This window comes from Anomalospiza imberbis, chromosome 13, assembly GCF_031753505.1.
Source record: "Anomalospiza imberbis isolate Cuckoo-Finch-1a 21T00152 chromosome 13, ASM3175350v1, whole genome shotgun sequence".
Lineage (NCBI taxonomy): Eukaryota > Metazoa > Chordata > Aves > Passeriformes > Viduidae > Anomalospiza > Anomalospiza imberbis.
The window spans coordinates 6393539-6413292 of record NC_089693.1 but is presented as its reverse complement, the minus strand read 5'-3'; positions in this window follow the sequence as shown (position 1 = coordinate 6413292).

Sequence of the window (19754 nt, the reverse complement as noted above, 5' to 3'; positions counted from 1 at the left end):
AACATTCAAAGCCAGATTGGATGGGGCTCTGAGCAACTTGATCAAGTTGAAGATGTCTCTGCTCACTGCAGAGGGGCTGGGCTACGTAGGCTTGAAGGGTCCCTTCACTCCCTCTGTTAATGTTCACAAAGAGACGGAAGCAGGTTTGGAGTTCATTTAACTTTTTTTTTTTTATTTCCATTAAAGATGCGGGTGTCCTGCTAATTGCTGGGATCTGTTTCCAGGGGGAAATGGAGACTAAGATGGATAGCTGCTGTTAGCAATGCCTGCTTCATTATAAAAGACAGCTTTTTGCTGTTGTTTTCTTTTGGTTGTCTGTCTAATAAGTGCAGAGCAAGTACCAAAGTCATTACACTCAACAGGAAATGGCTTTGGGCCACAGCAAGCTGGGGTTGTTTTTGAGCTGGCAACTGAAAATGAGATTTCTGTGTGCTGTTTACCAGCCCTCTGCACCTCCCATTCCCCCCCTCTCCTTCCTCCCTGCCTTGCCCTCCGTCACACAGGGGTGTGGATCTGTCACTGATGGATGATATCCAAAACCAGGTCCTGTCCCCACCACAGGATGTGAATGTTGGGCAGGTTGTGACTGCTGCACAAAGAGGGACCTCAATTTTAAAATGTTGAGGAAAAGCAAATTCTCATCCTAGGAAATAATTACTGAAAAGAGAAGAAAAATAATGTTCTGTGGCTGCATGTTTGGCTCCTTCCTGCTTTTGCGGTTCCCAGCACTGGCTCAGTCACCATCATCCTGATGGTTATTGACAGCCTGGGGGTGCTGGTACAGTCACTCTTCCCACACTCCTCCATCGGGCTCTCAATTTTCCCCACACAGATCATTCCACCAGCCAGCATGAAGGGAAGAAATGCTGTCTCCTGGAATGTTGAGACCTTCTCTGCAGCCAGAGGCTTTCCTGACCCCAGCCTGGGATGTGGTTGAATGCTGACAGGATTCCAGGAGCTCAGTGCAAAAGGGCAAATGCCCATGCTCCTGGATTGTGAGGGGGAACTGGATTTCTGGTGTTCAAAATCAAGTGATGGAGAAGGAGAGGATCTAAAAATCAGTAGGAAGAAAGTGGGGAGGGAGCAGTGTCTGCAGATAACAGAAATGAGTAAAGGGGCAATAATGGCTGGAGAACAGTGACAATAACCATGGAAGAAGACAGGGAAACAGTGCCCAGAGCAGGCAGGAAGCAAATGGACTGTTCAGAGCACACTTGTTCATTTTGGCTCATAATGTAGCTGATAATCTTTTCCTAAATGCATTTTCTTTTCTGCTCATCATTTTCCCATACTAACAGCCCTGCTTCTAATCCTTAGAAAGGTAACATTTGTGAATAGTTGGCTAGCCAAAATACTTTGGGTGAGAAATTTAACAGGTTTCAGGATGGAGCTTGCTACATTTATCAAAGATATTAAGTGGTGGATGTGCCTATGGGATTTGGTACCCTTGGAGTCCCCTTTGGTTCTGTTTCCTAGGTTCCTATCTCAAAGCACTCTGCACACATTTAGCCTCTAAGCCTCAACAACTGGCAAACAGATATTATCACTTCTATTTTCTATCTAGGGAGCATTAGACACAGAAAAGAGTTGGTTAAAAATATTGTTGCCAATGAATTTAGTGGAATTACTAACTCCTTAAAGAGAAGTGCGTGCTTCAGTGCTCAGGGTCAGAACCTCCCTTGTGCTCACTTAGGCCCATTTGTGCCTTACAAATGACACCCTCTTAAGATACCAGCTGGCCCCTCAGTTTCTGAGCTGCTTAATGTGTGTGTCTTTCCCCCACTGCCTTTCACATTCCCAGTCAGATGGCACTGGGCATTTTAATACCTTTGACAGCTAGAGGGGTGTAGAAATGCATCACATGTTGCTCCTGCTAGGTAATGGAGAACTAATGAGACGACAGCTGCCAAAAGCCAGCAGTGCCCCTCGCTCCCTCCCGCTCTCCGTGCCGGCAGCGGGAGCACGGCAGCAGAGCTGGGGATGGTGCTGGTGGTGTGGTCAGGATGCAAAGCAGTCCCTGGCCTTGGGAGCAGAGCACACCTTCAGCCCAAATGCTCCGCTCTGCAGCTGTGTTACTTCACACAAAAGGGTTTTTTCATCTGCCTCGCAGGCCTTGTGCAGAGAATGAGCAGGGAGGGAGAGGGAGAATGGCATGGAGCTCACTGCTAGTTCTACACTAGTCAGGAGCAGACAATGATATCTATAGCCAGAAGTGAACAGTGTTTACCGAGAGCCCAAAGATTATTTTTTTTCCTTTCCTACTTGCTCAATGATTCTTTTTTTGCTTGTCATTCCTAAGACCCAGTTTGGAAAATACAGTCTGCAGCTCCATAAACGTTCAAGGCTCTTCACCTCCAAAGATAGTTACTGCATTCTGTAGGGGAATGAGCAGTCACAGCCCTCCATTTCTACCTTGTAAAGCAAGAATGTCTGATCAATAAATTTTACTGCTGTAGCAGTAACTGTGGTAGTAACTAAACTAAAGTACAGGAGATGACAGAATGGCTGGATTGATATTCTGTCAGGAGGAGAAAGAATTGCCAGATAGGAAACTCTTTAAATGTTCATGAACAATCAACCATAGGATATTTCTTCCCATGGGACGTTTTTTAAGGAGAATAAATTAGCTGCATGAAAATATTTGTTCTTCAGAGCAGCTGACTGAAATGATAGTGTGGAGATGTGTTTCAGCTTCTCGGAAGTCCTTTGCTTCTTTTTTAAAGCGGCATCATGCAAATCCAGAGTCACCTTTGCACAGGTAGCTGGGATTGGACCATCTGCCTATTCAGCATGACTGTATGTTCAGGTCTATTGCTAAAACCTGCAAGGAGATGGTGGAGAATTATTCCTGACAAGTTTAAAAGCCAGCTGAATTCAGAAGGGTTGAAGGGAAAGTTCCTTTGTAATTGTTGCAAATATTGATTCAGTCTCCAAACCTCTCTGACACCAGAGCAGGGAAGAATTACACTGAAACCAGACCTCTGTCTGCATCACAAGAGTTCCATTCTGGGCAAAAACTGGAGACATTTAGAGGTGAGGAGTCAGGAGACAAAGTTTCACTGAAGCACAGGCTTCTCAGAATCACATTTTGTCAGGTTCTGAGGAAGGAAAAACACTCCTTGCCTGTAGCTGGTTATGTCTCTTGAATAATTCTCTGCAAACTCATCACCATTTGTCAACAGTACTTCAGCTGGAATAATGCATGACCCTCGTGCATCGATCCGCTGGCTTGGCCAGGGTAAGCCCGAAGCAGCAAGTTAAATTTCCATCATTAAAATCTCAAATACAATTTACTTCTTGATCGTATGTAGGCAGCCTTTTAGAGCCCCTATCCATGAAAACTGGCTGCTTGCACTCAGAACAAGGAAAGGGTAACAACTTATTTAACACCCTCTCAATCTGTCTTCTCAAAGGCCTTTTCTTTTTGTATTTACTGCAGATAAAAGGCTCTGGGATAACCAAACAAACTGTTGGTACTTATCTAAATGGAATGAAATCTTAGGAACTTTCCCCTCTTTTGTTGCAAGCAAATCCTGGCCACACTGAAATGAAAGGCAGAACTCCTGTCACTTTAGTCATTCAATGCCCATGTTGCCAGCAATTACTCCTGGGAGTGGGCTTGATGCCTTCCTATTCCACATGATGAATTGATCCTTGTTCAGGACACAGAGGGGTCCCTTGCCACGTGTGGGGAGTGAGTACGGGAAGGGGTGAGCAGGGCTGAAACAAGACAACACGCTATGCCAAGAGAGATGGTTTCTGTCCTGCTGCCCTGCACTGTGCCTGAGCAAGCAATCAGGGTTGGGTTTCCCTTTTCCTTTTTCAGAAACTACTGGGTCTGAACAAAGTTATGTGCAGGCTGGGTTGGCAAAATGCTGGTCTGCATATCACACTGGGGGCTGGCATCCTGCCTCTCCCAACTATGCTGCAGTGCATCACTCCCTGTGTAGGTACCAAATACAAACTCACAGTGGTCTGGGGAGATAAATTCCAGCGTTTATCACCAAATTAAGTGAAACAACCTAAAATAACTACCTAATAAATAGTGGTGTGACCTCTCTTCATAACATTTAATGAGCAGTAATTATTGATTCATTAAAATGACACGTGTCTCTTGTTTTTCTGCACAGTGCCACGTGTGAAAGCAGCATCCACCTTGAATATTAATGGATGAATCATTTAACAGTTTACAGCCTCAGTTCTGATAAACAATTAAGTGCAATCCATGTCTTGTTGGAGTAAATGGAGTATTTGGGGAGGAAGGAAAGCCAGCATTTGCAACCATGACTAAGATGCAATCAGGGGTATGGGAATAAGAAGGTGGAAAAATGTTTTTGGGAGCATTCAGACTCAATCTGGGTCCTCAGCATTCAGATCAACTGGGTGAGGGACAGTCATCAGCCTCTTTCCTGGGTCACTTAGTATTTCCCAGCTACAGATCAGAGTCTGACCATCACCACCGTCAGCATGGTTACTCCAGTTACACCAGTACAAGGTTGCCAGAGGACACCTACCCTGAGGCACCTCCCAAACGTGACAAGCAGAGATGTCCAGAAGGCACATGAGTCAGGGACGTTCCAAGAGAGCTGTGAGCCAGAGAAATCCCAGAGGAGTGAACCCAGAAGAAAAAGGACCATGTCTAAATACCTGAGACAATATTTCTGTCAGCAGCAGAAAAGCCTACACACAGATCAAGCTGTGATGATAAAATCTAGGGCATCCTACTCTGGAAACTTTTTTTTTGCTCTCCCGGGTTACAGGCATTTTGAGCACATGCCAGAAGGGAAAACACTCTGATTGGGGACAGAAATCCTGCCTTTCCAAGAAGTCCAGCCCCAGTCTTTTATCTGGACGGAGCAGCTTGAAACATCACTATATTCAACAGCCCTACAAAAATTCAGCCTAAAGATAAAGTGCTCTGCTGTAATATAAAGGCACGTGCAGCAATGAGCTGTGCTGGGAAGCCCTGGGAACAGACTCCCAGCCAGAGGATGGGATTAGTGAGGGCTGGAATTGCTTTTACAGCTTGGCTTCTGGTTAACCCTGTAGTGCACGAGGGGCTGCAGCTCCTCAGCAGCTCAGTGTGAGCAGTGCAAGGCTGGAGGCAGCTTTGGAGATGGAGAACCAACCTGTGAGAACTTCCTGCTTATTGGGAGTGAGGAGGAAGGAAAAGCCAGCTGGGGTTTTCCCAAGGTAAAGTATTTGCCCAGCTGTCTGGTCACAATATTCTTTCTTATCCAAACAAGGTTGTAAAGTGTCTCCCATTAAAAGCTGCACAGCTGTGGCTCCAATTTAATGCAAGTAAAGGTGCTGCAGTAGCAGCATGGAAAATGGGGTGGCTACAAAACCTTTAATTCCACTGAAACTGCAAGGTTAGAGGGTCAGACAGCTTACTTATTCTCCCTGCAACTCAAAGGGGACAGGAAAGAGGGACAGGGATGGTACCAATCCCAAAAACTGTCCTAGCAATGCCAGTAAGGATCCCTATTTCCAGGCTATTCTATTTCTTGAACTCATTTTACTGTGTTTTGACATTTTCATTGGACATCATCCCTCCTGCAGAGAACAAAATCAGTGTTTAATGTGTTCCCTAATAAAATAACTCAGACCATCATCCTGGACATTCCTTCCCTATAACCCATTGGTCACGGCTAGGGTGAAAACTATGTTTTCCCTCTACTTCTGTTGTGTCCAGTAATAAACCATAGAAGATTTATTACCAGATCAAATGATGACCTGCTGTGAAACTTCAGACCCTGGCTATTGATCTGTGTGTGCTGCCTGCCTGTGTTAACAAGCCCAGGGCAGACTGAGGGGTGTGCTCAGTCCCCCCTGATGCTGCTTGGTGCAGTTTGCCCCTGGCAAATTAGACAAAAGAAGCTCCAGAGAATGGATATTTTTTAGACTGGAGAGCCAGGGATTGGGAAGGGGATTTCTGTGCCACTCTGGGCTGTCATTCTTATTGGGGCAGATTTTTTGTGAAGCTATTTTGACTGTCACTACTTTCTTGTCCTTCCTGTGAGTAGGAATGAGCTATGACCTGGTGCCAGGGCCATGTTTTTGCCATCTCCCCATCGATCATAATGCTCCAAAGAACTGGGACCAGGTCTCCTGTCCATAGTGTGTGCCTGGTGCTACAAGGCAATGCAGAAAAGCCTCTTTCCCCTCCCTTTTGCCCTCCCTGCCTTCCTAGCACCAAAGCCTGCTGGCCTGATGAACTTAACCTGTTTTCTTCAGTGTGAGAAAGCTCTTTTAGATTTCTTTATGGAAGACCTCATAGCTCTTTTCACTTGTCAGGAACAATTAATAAAAATGAGAATACGAGATTTGGCAGAAAGGATAAATCAGTGTAATAGGAAATATCTAATCTGAGGGAAAAACAAAGATCTTTGCCCAAGTTATTCTTATGCTGTAGCTCTTGAGCATCAATATTTCTTTCCTCCTAAGCTGCACTTCCCTCAGGACAGAGCCAGGAAGGCAGAATTCTCCTGGGGCTGGTTGGTAACTGATATGCTGTCTGCTTTCTGGGCACTTGAGATGGAGAAGATAGAAAATCTGTTTGTTTGCTAAATCTAGGCTTGACCAACTTCTCTGCTGGACAGCTGCTTCCTATTATCCCCCTTGGAAATTTGCTTGCTCCCCAAGACTGAGACTTCAGCCTTCAAAGGGGTGATCCTCACAGAGCAGAGAGCAGACCCTGTGCTTTGCTTGCCCTACATGTGGAGTTGGCACATGGCAGTGCCAGAATTATCAGCTGTGTTTCACAACAGGAAAAGTGACCCCATTTTCCATCCTGAGTAATGAAGTCCAGAGGAAGAATGGTGTGACACAGGTTTACTTCTGTTCTGCAGAGCACCCTGTTAGCCTGCTGTACAAAGGCTCTGCTGCCCCTGGAACAGGAAAATCCTGCAGCTGTTCCTCTGAAGACATGCTGCCCTCAAAGCTGTCACTTGGTGTTGGTCTCCTGACATGAGAGCCAAGAGTTCTGCTCCATATGTGCAATTCCCACTGATGTTGAGGGCTCTTGAGAGCACTGAGGAGGTGTAAAGCATCGGATTTTTTTTTCTTAGCTTTTTTCTCTCCCTCCCTCTGAGAATTAGGTTTTGGCAGTGCAAATTTGTGGCAGTAGGCTCTTTTAAAGCACATGTTGTTCTATCCTTGCACCAGGTATAATAGCAAAAGGAAAGATGGACCAGTGAGAGAGGCTTTATTTGTGCATGCAATGTGGATGTGACAATAGAGAGTACTGACAAAGATTTTACCTGAGCAATTGTCCAAGTCTTGTACAAACAGATCTATCCATCTCTGCAGCACCAGGCCGCTCACTTTGTATTGTCTGGTGAGGGGCTTAAATCAAACACAGAGCAAAATAAGACTGAGAGCATCTTGAGTTACAAATCTCTGAAGAGAGTTTTGCTTTTTACTGCTCAGGTTCCTGAAGACTAAGTATTTAAATGCTGTGTGAGCTTTGAGCACATAAAGATATGCAGTAAAAGGTGGAAAGAAGGTAGGATTACGGCTTCTTGGGGGAAAAAATCACCATAAGGCTTTCTGGGAGAGCATCTCAGCTGGGTGAGTAACTGCAAACTGAGAAAAAGGCAGCTTGAATTTAGACAGAAGTTCAGACCTTGCTGCTGGATGGACTAGAGGAGGTCCCAGTTGATGAGCCACCACACTGATGTACCATTTCTGACAGGGGTGGCTCTTGTGCAGCTCTGGCCACTTGCAAGGATGTGGCCCAGACGTCCCCTTAGATGCAAAGAGGACTAGGAAGCAAAAAGCCATGCTTTGAATCATGCAACATCACCTTTTACCACCAGCACAAAGTTCTTCCTTTCTCCCCACCTTTATTTTGGCAAAGGTTTAATATTTCTCGAAGGGAGTTGGGCATTAATTCCCTATTCCAGTGGCTGCTAGTGCCTAAATGCTTTACCTGGTCCTCAGTGCCTAAATCCAGTAGAGATGTCTCTATGCCTTAGCCCTGCCTACATCCTTCTCTCAGATTGGCCTGACTGCTCATTTTGTTCTCCTTCCTTTAACAATTGCCCACCCATCTGAGCTGTAATCTTTTGTCTTACTGCAAAGGTGTGGAGAGAGATAAAACAAAAGCACTCTAGTGAGACACAGAAAAACCTGGCTGTGAGCAAGGTTCTCTTCTGTGCTTGCAGTGCATCTATCAGCCATGCTTGGCAGACCAAGAAAATCAGTCTCTGGCCTGTATAAATATGAATGATGCAAAAAGAGGATTAGATGCAATAAAATACCCTGGCTATTTCTCCTGCCTTATTTACTTGGTTTTGTTGCTATTAATAAGTATTTTGCACAGAGGATTCAAGTGTTGCTATTGCTCTACAAAAGTACATAAACAAGTTTAAATAAAAATAAAGGCTGTTTATCCTAAAGTCTAATTTGGTTTGGCTAAAGACACATGTTAATGATGTGGTGACAGTGTGGCATTGCATTTGGTGTGCTGTCCAGACATGAAAACAGACACTGGCAGAGGTTTAGGATGTGAATTGATGCTGCATCTAACCAGGACCCTGCTACAGAAAGGTGCAGCCCTACCAACCCTATCACCCTCCCCCTGCTTCTCCTTCATCCACTCAGTGCAAATTAGACCAAGAAACGAACCCCCTGGAAGATTTCTTTCATTTTTTCTTCCTCTTCATGGCAGCTCAGCTCACTGAACTGACTCTGACCCAGGGGCTGCAGGCCCTGCAGTGCTGAAGAGCCTACAGAGGAACAGCTCTGCCTCTCCCAGCCCAATGCCCTACTGCAGGTGGAATGCGTGCTGAGAGTCCTGGAACATCCTGAGCTGGAGCAGGTTACTCCCAAGTGAGCACCAGCCAAGGCAGGAGCTGCACCAGCAGCTTCTCTGGAGCTAACAGGGGCGGTGTGGTGAGGCTTGGATCAGGGTGCAGAGATGTGCTTGGAGGGAAGCACAGATTCCCCTTGCTCCCAACATTTACCAGGGAATCTGATGTCCCATTAGGGGCTTTATTAATGTACAATTCCTTGCTGGAATTGATGCACCTCCTCGGGAGCCTCATTTTGCAGCGGGGTGGAACTCATGAAGGAACTCAAAGCATGGGTTCAGTAACCCCCCCGTGCTGGGGGAGTGGGGGCCACCAAGGTGATGGAGAAGGAACAGCAGGACAGGGTGGCTGCACAATTTTCCCTGGCCACAAGAGGGTGGCCTAAGGTGGCACTTGTTCTGACAAGTGTCGTGTTTTGAGGTTAGAAAAAGCTCTGTTTATGTGCATTTTTCTAATTCCACCCAGAAGCACAAGTGCTGGAATAGAAGAAAAAGTTATTTCGCTGTGATTTTCCTGCTGTGGCTTGCAGATCAAAGGAGTTTAAATAGTTTACTTGGGCAAGTTTTCCATAAGCTTTCAAACTTTCTTGGTGCTTATCAGCATGATGTTAACTCCAGCAGGAATGAAGGATGCTCAAAATCCTAAACAGCTGTTGAGTTGTTCTTAACCTCCAGCTGAGTAATAGTGCCTAAGAAGCTGCATTTGTGATATGCAGAGCTCCAGAAAGTGGGATGGTTTTTTATTGCTTCCACATCTGGAAAAGAGGAAGCCTAATAGAGTAGCTTACTTTCTCTTCTTTGTTTCCAATGAATTAAACTTCCTCAAAACACTTCTGTCTTCTCCTCTGCCTGTGTTTGGTTATTATCTTTGTTGCCATACTTTTCAGGTGTCATGAGATAAATCATCTTCACATGGCAGAATAGTGAGATTTTGTACACTTCTCTGAGCTGGTACAGGTATAACTGCAATTAGAGATAACTTGTTTTTGTGCTGAACCAGGGGTTGAAAAAAACCCTTTTAATGGGTACTCTCTCCAAGACAACAAACGTCAATCACATCATTACTGTGGGCTTTGCTACCTGTTCCATAGCATCAAGCTGCATAGAACATCCTATTGTCCCAAGGGTTTTTGTGATGGATTGGTTGAGTAGAAATGAGGGGAGGGGTGTGCTGCATTTTGTATTGAAGTGGTACTTTTTAGTTTATATTTATCCTGGATTCTTTTCTTATGAAGAACAGTTCTTCTAGCTGATGGGAAAATCTCCAGAGTGCAGTTTAGCAGCAGGCAGCCTAGAGGTGATGTGGCTTTGCAGGGAAGGGAGCTCTGCCTGGAATCTTTGTTTCAAAGGGGCTTTAACAGGTGGCCAAGATGTGGTGTGGGATGTCTAAGGGTGCCTCAGGTGGGAGGCAACAGTCCTGGAGGGGAAATGGGGTCAGGTGGGCACTGAGCTGAGCCCTTGGTAAAAGACAAATGGGAAGTGCTGCCGGGTGGGGAGCAAGATGTGAAGAGACAGTAACAGGTTCAAGAAGGGTTCTAATGTGAGCTTTGGGGGTTTCATGGAGGGTTCAAGTTCAAATCAAGCAGCTTCACCCTACAAAGCTTCTGAGGCTGATAATGCTCATAATAGTACTTGGCTGCTTCACAAAGCATCCAAGGCAGATGTTCAGGCTGATGAACACAGATTTTTCCTGCAGGGGGTTAATTTACCTTCTTATTGCTTTATTTTTTCCTTTGCTAGAAAGGTGTGTTGCTTTGCAAAGCAGAAAAGCCATCACCTGCTACTGAATGGGGCAGTCCTGGGGAGTGGAAGCTTCACAAAACTGCTCCCCATGAGCAGCTGCAGCCTGCCTGGGATTTCCATGCCTGTCTGGAGATTAAGGGAGTAGGGATGAAAAGAAGCTAAAGAGAGTTTGGGTAGCCATTGTATCAGGGAGTTGAGCATAGATGACTAAAGCAGAATGGGTTCTGTTTCTGATTTCCCCCTTCAGTGCTTAATGATTACTAATGGAGAGCTATTCCCTTGGAGCTTGGGTTGGGAGCACCTTCCCTGCAGCTTGCTGGGCTTTTTCTGTTTGAGTTGAGCTCTGTTACTACAGCTGCAGTCAAGCTTTGCAAGCTGAACACTGTCATTAGTGTGGGTAATTTTGCTGTGGAAGGTGCCTCAGCTTTTCATTGCTCGTGGGTTTCTTCTCTGGAAAACTGACAGAGGGATGGTACTGAGCTTGCATCCACATCTTGCCAGCCCTGTCTCATGCCTTGTGGTGGGATGCAGCAACCATGTGAAAGGTGTTCATCTTCACCCTCCTCACTGCACATCCCCTGCAGGCTGCAGGACCCACCTCCAGGGGAGTCAGAAGAGGGGTGAGGAGCTGAGCCTTCGGTCACAAAAGGACACACAGCTCCTGTCCTCCACTGCAGTGACAACGATGCACAGGTAAATGCACTTCTAAGGCCCTTGGAATGATGCTTTATGTTCACTCTTGTAGGCTCTTTGTAGTCTGTTACAGGGGCAGGTTCGATTTTTAGGAGGAAAGTGAGACATTGTCATAAGGAAGAATGAAATTTTAAAAAAGGGAAAGAATGACCAAAACAAAACACCTTGCCCATTTTGCTTTTTCCTCTGGGCGTCACCATCACTGCTGCTGTTCTTGTATTCAAATGTGTGTTCATGCCCTACACTTCTATTTCAAAGTAACAAATTCAAACCAGCTGTAAGTGTGGCTATTGCTCTGAATTTCATTTGTTTCCATATGCTTGTTTCAGCTGTGAATTCATGTTGGGACAAGCGGATTTTTTACTCAAATGATTATTAAATACCTCTGTGCTGTACATGCAGGGTTTTTTCAGGCATCTTTTTTAAATTATTGTCACTATCTCATTAATTTTATTCAAATTCCACATAATTACCTTTTCCTATCCTATTAGTGAATATATAACAGCAAGAAAAAAATCATGAGATGACAAAAATTGCCAGTACCCAGCTGTCTCTACTTCTCCAGCACAAAAAGATCCTGCTTCTTTTAAGTAAAGCTTCTCTTTGTCTGTAAGTGAACCTGCTACAGGACTACAAGAATGGATTCTTTCAAGGGAAAACAATAAACACGGTATCAGCTGACAGGTGCTGTCCTTCCTGACTGCAGTGTTATATCCATTATTCAATAAGATGGACATGGTGTCCAGGAAAGCTGGAGCAATGAGGTGAAACTGTATCTTTCTGCACCAGGAGGAGCCTCCAAAGAGATTAATGGAGGAGGAAGGAGGGGAAGATTTTTCCTTTGGGTTTCTGGTGTCTTATGACTGCAGCTTTTGGACTGCAGGCAGGATTCTGGAGGAGTCCTACTGGATGAAGACTGACATACAGAAAGCTGCTAGTGAGTTGTGTTGGTTTGTTGGGGTTTTCTCACCACTTTGGCAGCAAATGTGTTTTCTTTCTTAGTACAATTTTATCAAAATTTTTCTGCAAAAGTGAGGTCAAGTCATGTTCAGTTCAGGTGCTCTTGGTTCTGTGGATGAGCAAGAGGCACAGGGATAAATGTGTTGTTACTTAGAGTTGAGGAAATAACCTTGGAGCAGCTCCATGCTGAAGGTTCAGCCTGAGGAGATGGATCAGCAGGTGTGAGTCACAAACATCAGCTGCTCTGGCACAGTGAGGTTTCCTTAGTACTCACTGGAAAGTCTTGGAGAAAATGAATTTCTGAAGCCAGTATGCATATGAAATGAGACTATGTGTGGTCTGAAGTTTATCTTAATAGTTAATGAGTGGTGCAGGGACAATTAGAACAACAGGCAGAGTCTTCTTGACTAAAAAAGGTGCAGATCTTGGCTGTGCTGTTTTCAGCTAGATGAAATTTGGGAGGTTTCTAGGTCCTGGGGTAGTAGATCTAATTCTGATCTCTAGGAACTGATCTGATACCAGTGTTTTTTTCTAAGCAGTCTTCCAAAGTGACTGCTAATAAGTCCTATGAACAGGTGTAAAGTAGCTCTTAGATGTGAAAGATGATGATGCTCCCATGAGAGACCAAACATAGCAGGTAGTCCATATGTCTAGACTGGGACAAGAAATATATATACCAAACCCCTTGGTTCATGCAGGTCAGATCTATTTCAGAAGCAGGCTTTGTGCCTGGCTACTGGGATATAAAGCTGATTTGGCTCCCTGCCAGCAGAAAACAATCCCCAACCACCCCTGGCTTTCTTATCACAAGGCAACACACTCCAGGCATGCTGGCTTCCTCTGATCTGGCCGTAGGTGCTCAACTGTCAGCAATTAGTCTCCCTGAATCTCATTTCTTGGGTATTACAGTTCTAAGGAAAGGGCCAGTGCCTGATTCTTAAGAGGGCAAGGGGTTAACATGCTTAATAAAAATACCCTGACACTATAAAAAGCTGTATCCTTATCTCTGAAAGCAACATATTCTATTACCCTGGAAGTGACTGATTGGCCCTAATGAAGCTCCATGGGGAGAACATACAGGAATATGGCTGGGTCTGGTTACCTTAGCAACTCTCTCCTTGAGCATTCAGAGGCTAAATTTATATAAAATTGGAGATCTAAAAACACCTGACAATATTCCAACAGAGAAAAATGTTACCCACTGAAATTAACCTTGATTAAGAAGGATGATGTTGCTGTAATTGACACTGTGTGTTCCTCCAGCACAAGGGCTTTGAATGCTCATTGTTGAGTCAGGGAAAGCAACAGGCAGCACTGGAAGGGCCCAAAGGAACATCCTTGGGGAAGTTTTGGAGTGAAAATCAGTGAGATGGGGAGAAGCTGGCTCCAAGTTATGTGGAAGTGTCCAGCTGTGAGTGTTTTTAGTGCTTGCTATCCCCTATCACTGTTTGTATGCAATTATTTAGGTTCAAAAAGACCCTTAAGATCAAGCCCAGCTGTGAACTTCCTATGACTTCTAGGATTGTTCTTTAGGTTAGAAATTCTCCAACTCTCAAGGCAAGGACTACCCTGTTCTGTCTTGTGAAGCACCTACTTGGGTCTCCACCGAGAGCAGAACTGCAGTTTGTCAGTGGAGAATTTGTTATTGTGGACCAGTTAGGTCAATACACATATGGCTGCTTGTATTACCAGGGTGCCTGGTCCTGTTTGTATTTCCCTGGATGTCAGTGCAGATCAAATCTCCTACATCAGCCCCAATAAAGCTGGATAACCCTTGAGAGGGAGTTTGGAGAGCAGTGCTTTTAATTCTTCTGTCTTTACCTTTCAGGCACATGCAGCTTGCGAACATTTTAATGGTACTGCTTATTGTCTTTAATAACTTTAATGATATTCTGGACTGATTTAACTTTTAAGGACTGAAAGGGAATGTGGGGACTCAGTGGAGAAAAGTAAAGTGGTCTGAGAAACCCTGAGCTCCCGTAAGTGAAGCTTAAAGAGATGCTCCTGGCTGGGATCAGGGACTGAGCCACTGTGGGCTGTGAAAGCCCAGTTAAAGTGGTTAATTTTATGTGTGGAATTTGTTGCTGGGAGAGGTCAGCAGGCCAAATACTCTGGTTGGGTTTTAAATAGGGCTGGATAATTTCATGATGTCTAACAACATTTGCAGCTCTGCAAGGCAAGCTAACGAGGTTAATCAAATCTTATGCTTCAGGGAGCTGCCTTGCCATGCAGGCCTGCTTCTGTGTAAACACTGCAAGATGGTGCATCATGGGTGTTTGACCAAAAATATCAAGAGTCTGCATCAGTGAGCCAGTTTTGTCCTAAGCTAGAATGATCAAGGAGTTGATCTGAGATGGGAAAATGGAATGACCATCATTATTTCTCAGCCTGCTGCTCTCTGAAATGCAGCTCTTGCTGGCATATTATAAGAAATCAGAGCATGCGTGCAGCCACAAAACCTTGAGGAATTATCAGTTACACTCCACTGCTGATGAGTGAGGCTCTTGGTGACTGTAGTCCCTGTAGGACGTAATGCTAATGCTGCTAGGGCAGTGCTTTCCTGCTGTAGTGCAGCTTCTGCTGGGTCAGGAGCTCAGGAATAGATCAGGAAATGGTGCTAAAAACTGAAAGGCTTGCACAGGTGAGGCAGGGCATGACTGCACAGTCTGTGCATTTCCTCCTCCTTCACTTAGTAAAACCAGAATAATTTCATTTAAATGGCTTCTCTGCGAGTCCTGCCAGTGACCCTGGCAGGCTCAGCTCAGCACAGGCAGATTTTGGGGGTGTCAGAAAGCTTGGGACTCTGAAAGTGGAGCAGATCCTCTGCTGTGTTAATGAGGAGCAGCATTCTGATGAGCAACCAAGTTGTTTCTGATTTAATGAGGAAATGGATGGAAGATCTTAGCCTTTTATTCCTATGTTGATCATTCACAAAGGGGTTATACTGGGATATATCTATTGACTCATTTAGGATTTATGCTCTGAAAATTGGTGGCAGGGTTTGGCTGGCTGCTTTTGTTTTTGCTGCTACTTGGCTCTTGTATGTGAGGCTTGTAATTGAGAGCTGAAAGCAAATGGAGTGAGCTTGGCCACTAAACAGCCTCACTTCTGGTCTCTTTATTTGCACAATGTTTTCGCTGTCTTGAAAGGAATATGGAGGGGAAATGTTCCTAGCTTGACTGTGGCTTTAATCCAGGCTGAGCCAGGTGGGCTCCAGCTAAGTTTGGCTCTTCAGCTGTATCTAACAGGTCCAGAGCCATGGGAGAGAGCAGAGCTGGAAGGCAGAACACTTTCCTGCATATTTACTGGATGGTGTCCTTCCTTTGCCCTTGCTGCTTAAAGTCTCTTTAGTTACACTGAGAGTTAGGCTGGAGTGTGTTAGTGAAGGCTGAAAAAAGCTTAGGGTTTTCATGGGCTTTCCAATATTCTGACTGAAATATTTAAAGGCCTGAAAACCTGAAGCAAAATCTTCTGGACTTCCCTAAATTGCCATTTCCTGAAAACTCACAACAAGCCAATATGTTTATAATTACCAGGTGTTTAAAGGGGGAACCAAAAGGAATTTAAAAGATACTTCCCATATATAGGGGAACTCCAAGTTTCTCTGAACTAAAACAAAAAGGATTTCAGTTTTTGGGTTGCAGATGTTTTCAGTATCACAATGATTAGTTTTTCACATATTCAATTATTGTTTAAACATAAACTAATAGATGCAATGTATCTTCAAGGCATGGAAATATAATTTGATTGTAGCTTCCTTTTTTGTTTTACAAATAATTGCATGATGATCAGGCAAGAAAAATTTTTGGAGAATTAATTATGGAAAGAACATTCAGTAAGAACTCCCCTCTGCATTCTTATGCCATGCTTGTGAGCTTCTGGAGATGCTGACTTCTGCTTAACTCAAGCCAACAGAGAAATACAATAACTTCCATAAAATTACACTTTCATTGTATATATATATATATAAATGTGTATATATTTTTGTGTAGTAGATAATTGTTGTGAAGGATTTGACTACATTGCCCTTTCAAGTTAACACTGTCTCCAGTGCTTGTTCTCAAGTGGTTCTGTCCCAGAACTTGCATCTCAGCAGAACATTGTCTGACAGTCAAGAGTTTCTAATACTCTGTTTCCCCACTTCAAAACAATCCTGAGAGTATTCTTCTTGAGTGAAATAAATTATGACGGTCTCTGATACATTAAAGGGAGGAAAAAGAGCAATCTCTAGTTAGGGGTTAACTGATGGTTAACCCAGCTGATAAGAGAAGGTGTTGCCAGCCAGGACTGCCAGAGGAAGGTGATGGCTTGTGTGACATCTCATGGCATTGCAGTGGGTGATGCTCTTCTGTCAACACCTAGCTCAGAGCCAGGAGTCTGGCCCAGGAGCTCATAGAGGGAATCTTCCTGCTTGCCTTTGAGCCAAGCCCAGTGTCCTCAGGCTTGGCCTGCCTGGCCAATAATGGATTCAAGGATAGGTACTTTGGGTGCTATTAACTATGCTTGTTTTCCTTTTATGTAAATTATAATGCTGCTTCCTACAGAAAGGAAGTAAGCTGGTCCCTGCTGGAGGGTGATTCTGCAGCCTCCTGTTGTGAGGGTCTGAAGTGCCTCAGCCAGGCTGTACCAGGAGCTAATGTAACACATACTTTGGGACAATGTACACTTTGCCAAGATGGGCAGTTTGAAAAGGAAAATGCTCAGGAGAGGCAGACATCCAAGGAATGAATCCTATATCCCTATGACACACTTCCCTTGCCCTCTCCTATCTAACCAGGTAATGGAAGTGAGAGGGTCAGAAAGTCCCAGGAAGACCATCAGCAACATCACCAGCTGTTTTCTATTTCATAAAAACTGGTTACAGGGTATTGATAACCCTCACCTGACCTCTGCTAGCCTTGGTGCTTTTGAGTGATATTTTTAATCACATTTGACAGTGAGATGCCCAGCTGTATGGCTCAAAAACCACAAACTTTATCAGACAATCCAGAAACTCATCAAGATCTTTCCATTTGCAAAACAGGTTTTGAGATGTTGCATTCTGGCCCTGGCCACACATGTGGTGTCTGTCTGTCACCTTCCAGTGCACGCTTGTCACTCAGTGAAGGGTGTGGAGGAGCAACCTGAACATAATAAGAAGCCCTGGATAAAAGGAAATTGAAAATGAAAGTCCCTGGCCTTTGGAATTAAAGGATGAAGCAATCTCTGGTTAGCTCATTCCCCCTAGGGAGGTCCTCAAGCCTCTTGCAGCCTGCACTGTAAAGAAGCTTACAGTAAAATATGCATTTCATTTTATTTTGTTGAGAGGAAGAAGGGAAATGAATCGGCCAGGAGAGAGATGGACAGAGTGGAGCAGAGTGGGCACTTTCCATTATGTTTCATTTGTCAAGCCAGTTAGTCTTGCTACAGGAATAATCTTAGGTACTCTGCCTTTTTTCCTCTGGACATCTGCTGCCCTTTTGCAGTGATTTATCTCCTTGCCCCATTCCTCCTTTCAGGGAGGGCAGAGAAAATGGTTCTTGTGCAAGAACATGCCTCAGTTCAAAGCCAAGCTCTGCCTGTGTTTTGATTGTGGTTTGAGTCCCTTGCTGCTTCTGTGGGGAACCTAAAGATTGCTCTTTTAGGAGGTTTTTGGCCAGCATCTAGGAAATATCTCCAGTTCTGTTTGCCTGGATTTGTCACAGCACGTGTCCAAAGTACTGGGTACATCTCCGAGAAACTGGTTTAGCACGCTCCTCCCTTCCTAAATAACTGAGTGATGTTTCTTTATGATGGAGTTTGTGCCATAATTGAGCTAAACCTCTTCCTTTCTCACTAATAACAGCATTCCCCCCTCCACATGCTGCCCTCTGCTCATGGACTGCAGCCTGTGGCTGGGTTCTGTGAATTGCTGCATCTCCTGCCTGATGCTATAGGCTCTGCAATCCATTCCCCAGCTGAACTTCATGCAGGTTCAATCCCCAGCAGTGCTGAGCTGCTGTGCTGCTGGGAGGACTTAGAAGCTGTTGCTTACACAAAAGCTGGCAATTAGCAAATTTTGGTAGGGACATGAAGTAACACTTGTACCTGTGCTCAACTCCCCGCAGGGGCCAGTTTACAGTCCAATTAAACAATTATAAGTCATTAAACTGAATCTTCAGAATCCTCTGGGCTCTCTAAATTGCTATTTACATAATTCTACAGCTAAAAATAATGAAGATAAAGTAATCAGGTGGCAGTGGAACGTCTTTTCAAGCATATGAGAAGTTAATTGCCTTCACTTTATTCCCAAGTGTGCAAACACTGTCTTGTTTGATAGAGACAAATATAATTTGGGGGGTATTTTACCCACCTGATATTTTGAAGAGGGTATAGGCTGAGCTTAGTTGCACAGTTAACATCTTGGAAAAAATAATATTACTCTATACAGGTCCATCACCCTGCAGTGTTTATTAAGGAAATATGAGATTGCTGAAAGATGTAACTTCCAAATTAGGCTCTGCCAGCCTTGACAGGAAAAGGAAAAGCTGGAGTGAACTTTCCAGGTGTAAATCCTGGTAAAAAGGAGTTTTGTTTTTCCTTTTTCTTTACTGTGCAGGGGCAGGAGTTGTACTTTGATCCTTGTGGGTCCCTTCTAAGTCGGGATATGCTACGATTCTAGGTTCATGTCACCATTCAGATCAGAAAAAGCCCTTTGTACTCACATGGATTCAGACTCTCAACAGCTTTATTTGGAACTCTCTTGGTGTTCTTCTCTGCCCTCAAACTTTGGGCAAACCTTGCTAGGCTTGCCATGCTTTCACCTATTCCCTTTACTACAGTGGAAATGCAAGGCTGGAAATAAAAAGATGACATTTATCTTAAAGGCCACACTTGACTTCAACTGGAGCTTCCCAAGTGCTCAGTGCTTTGGAAAATGCATTCTTCAACTGACAATTCGATGGCTTATCCCATACAGGACATCTTAAATGCTTTATGAAACAGAATGGCTTAAGCTTCTCATTAAATGCCCTGCTGAATACAGAGTTAAATAGCCATTATTTTGCATGACTCAGTTTCTCTACCCACCCAGAAGGAAGTTTTTGATCACTCTGTACAGCATTACAAGGAGATATGGTATAATATAAGTGAACATTGTACAAAATCCTGCACTCAGCATTAGGTTTGCCTTGCTGGGGAAAGCTCAGATAATTGTTCTTTGCAATCAGTGTTCATATTTCTTCAGAATGACACCAGTACAACTGCAAAACAGAAGTGAGTGTTCGGAAAAGAAATTGCTATGAACTGAAAAACAATTTTTTTTTTTCCCAAGTACTTCTTGTCCAAAGCTCCAAGTACCTCTCATCAAATTTTATGGAAATGAAACCAATTAGCTCAAAGTAACAGAGCTGAGGACTGGCACCTCAGCTGTGAGTATGGTATTTGTTCTCTTCTGCAATGCGTTTCTAGGAAGGGAAAAAAAAGCTTTAGAAAAGTGATGTGAGAAGGAAAAGTTGCACAGTGTGCTTGTTCAGTACCTCAGCAATATCATGATGATTTATCTTTGTACCAGAGCTTTCTTAAC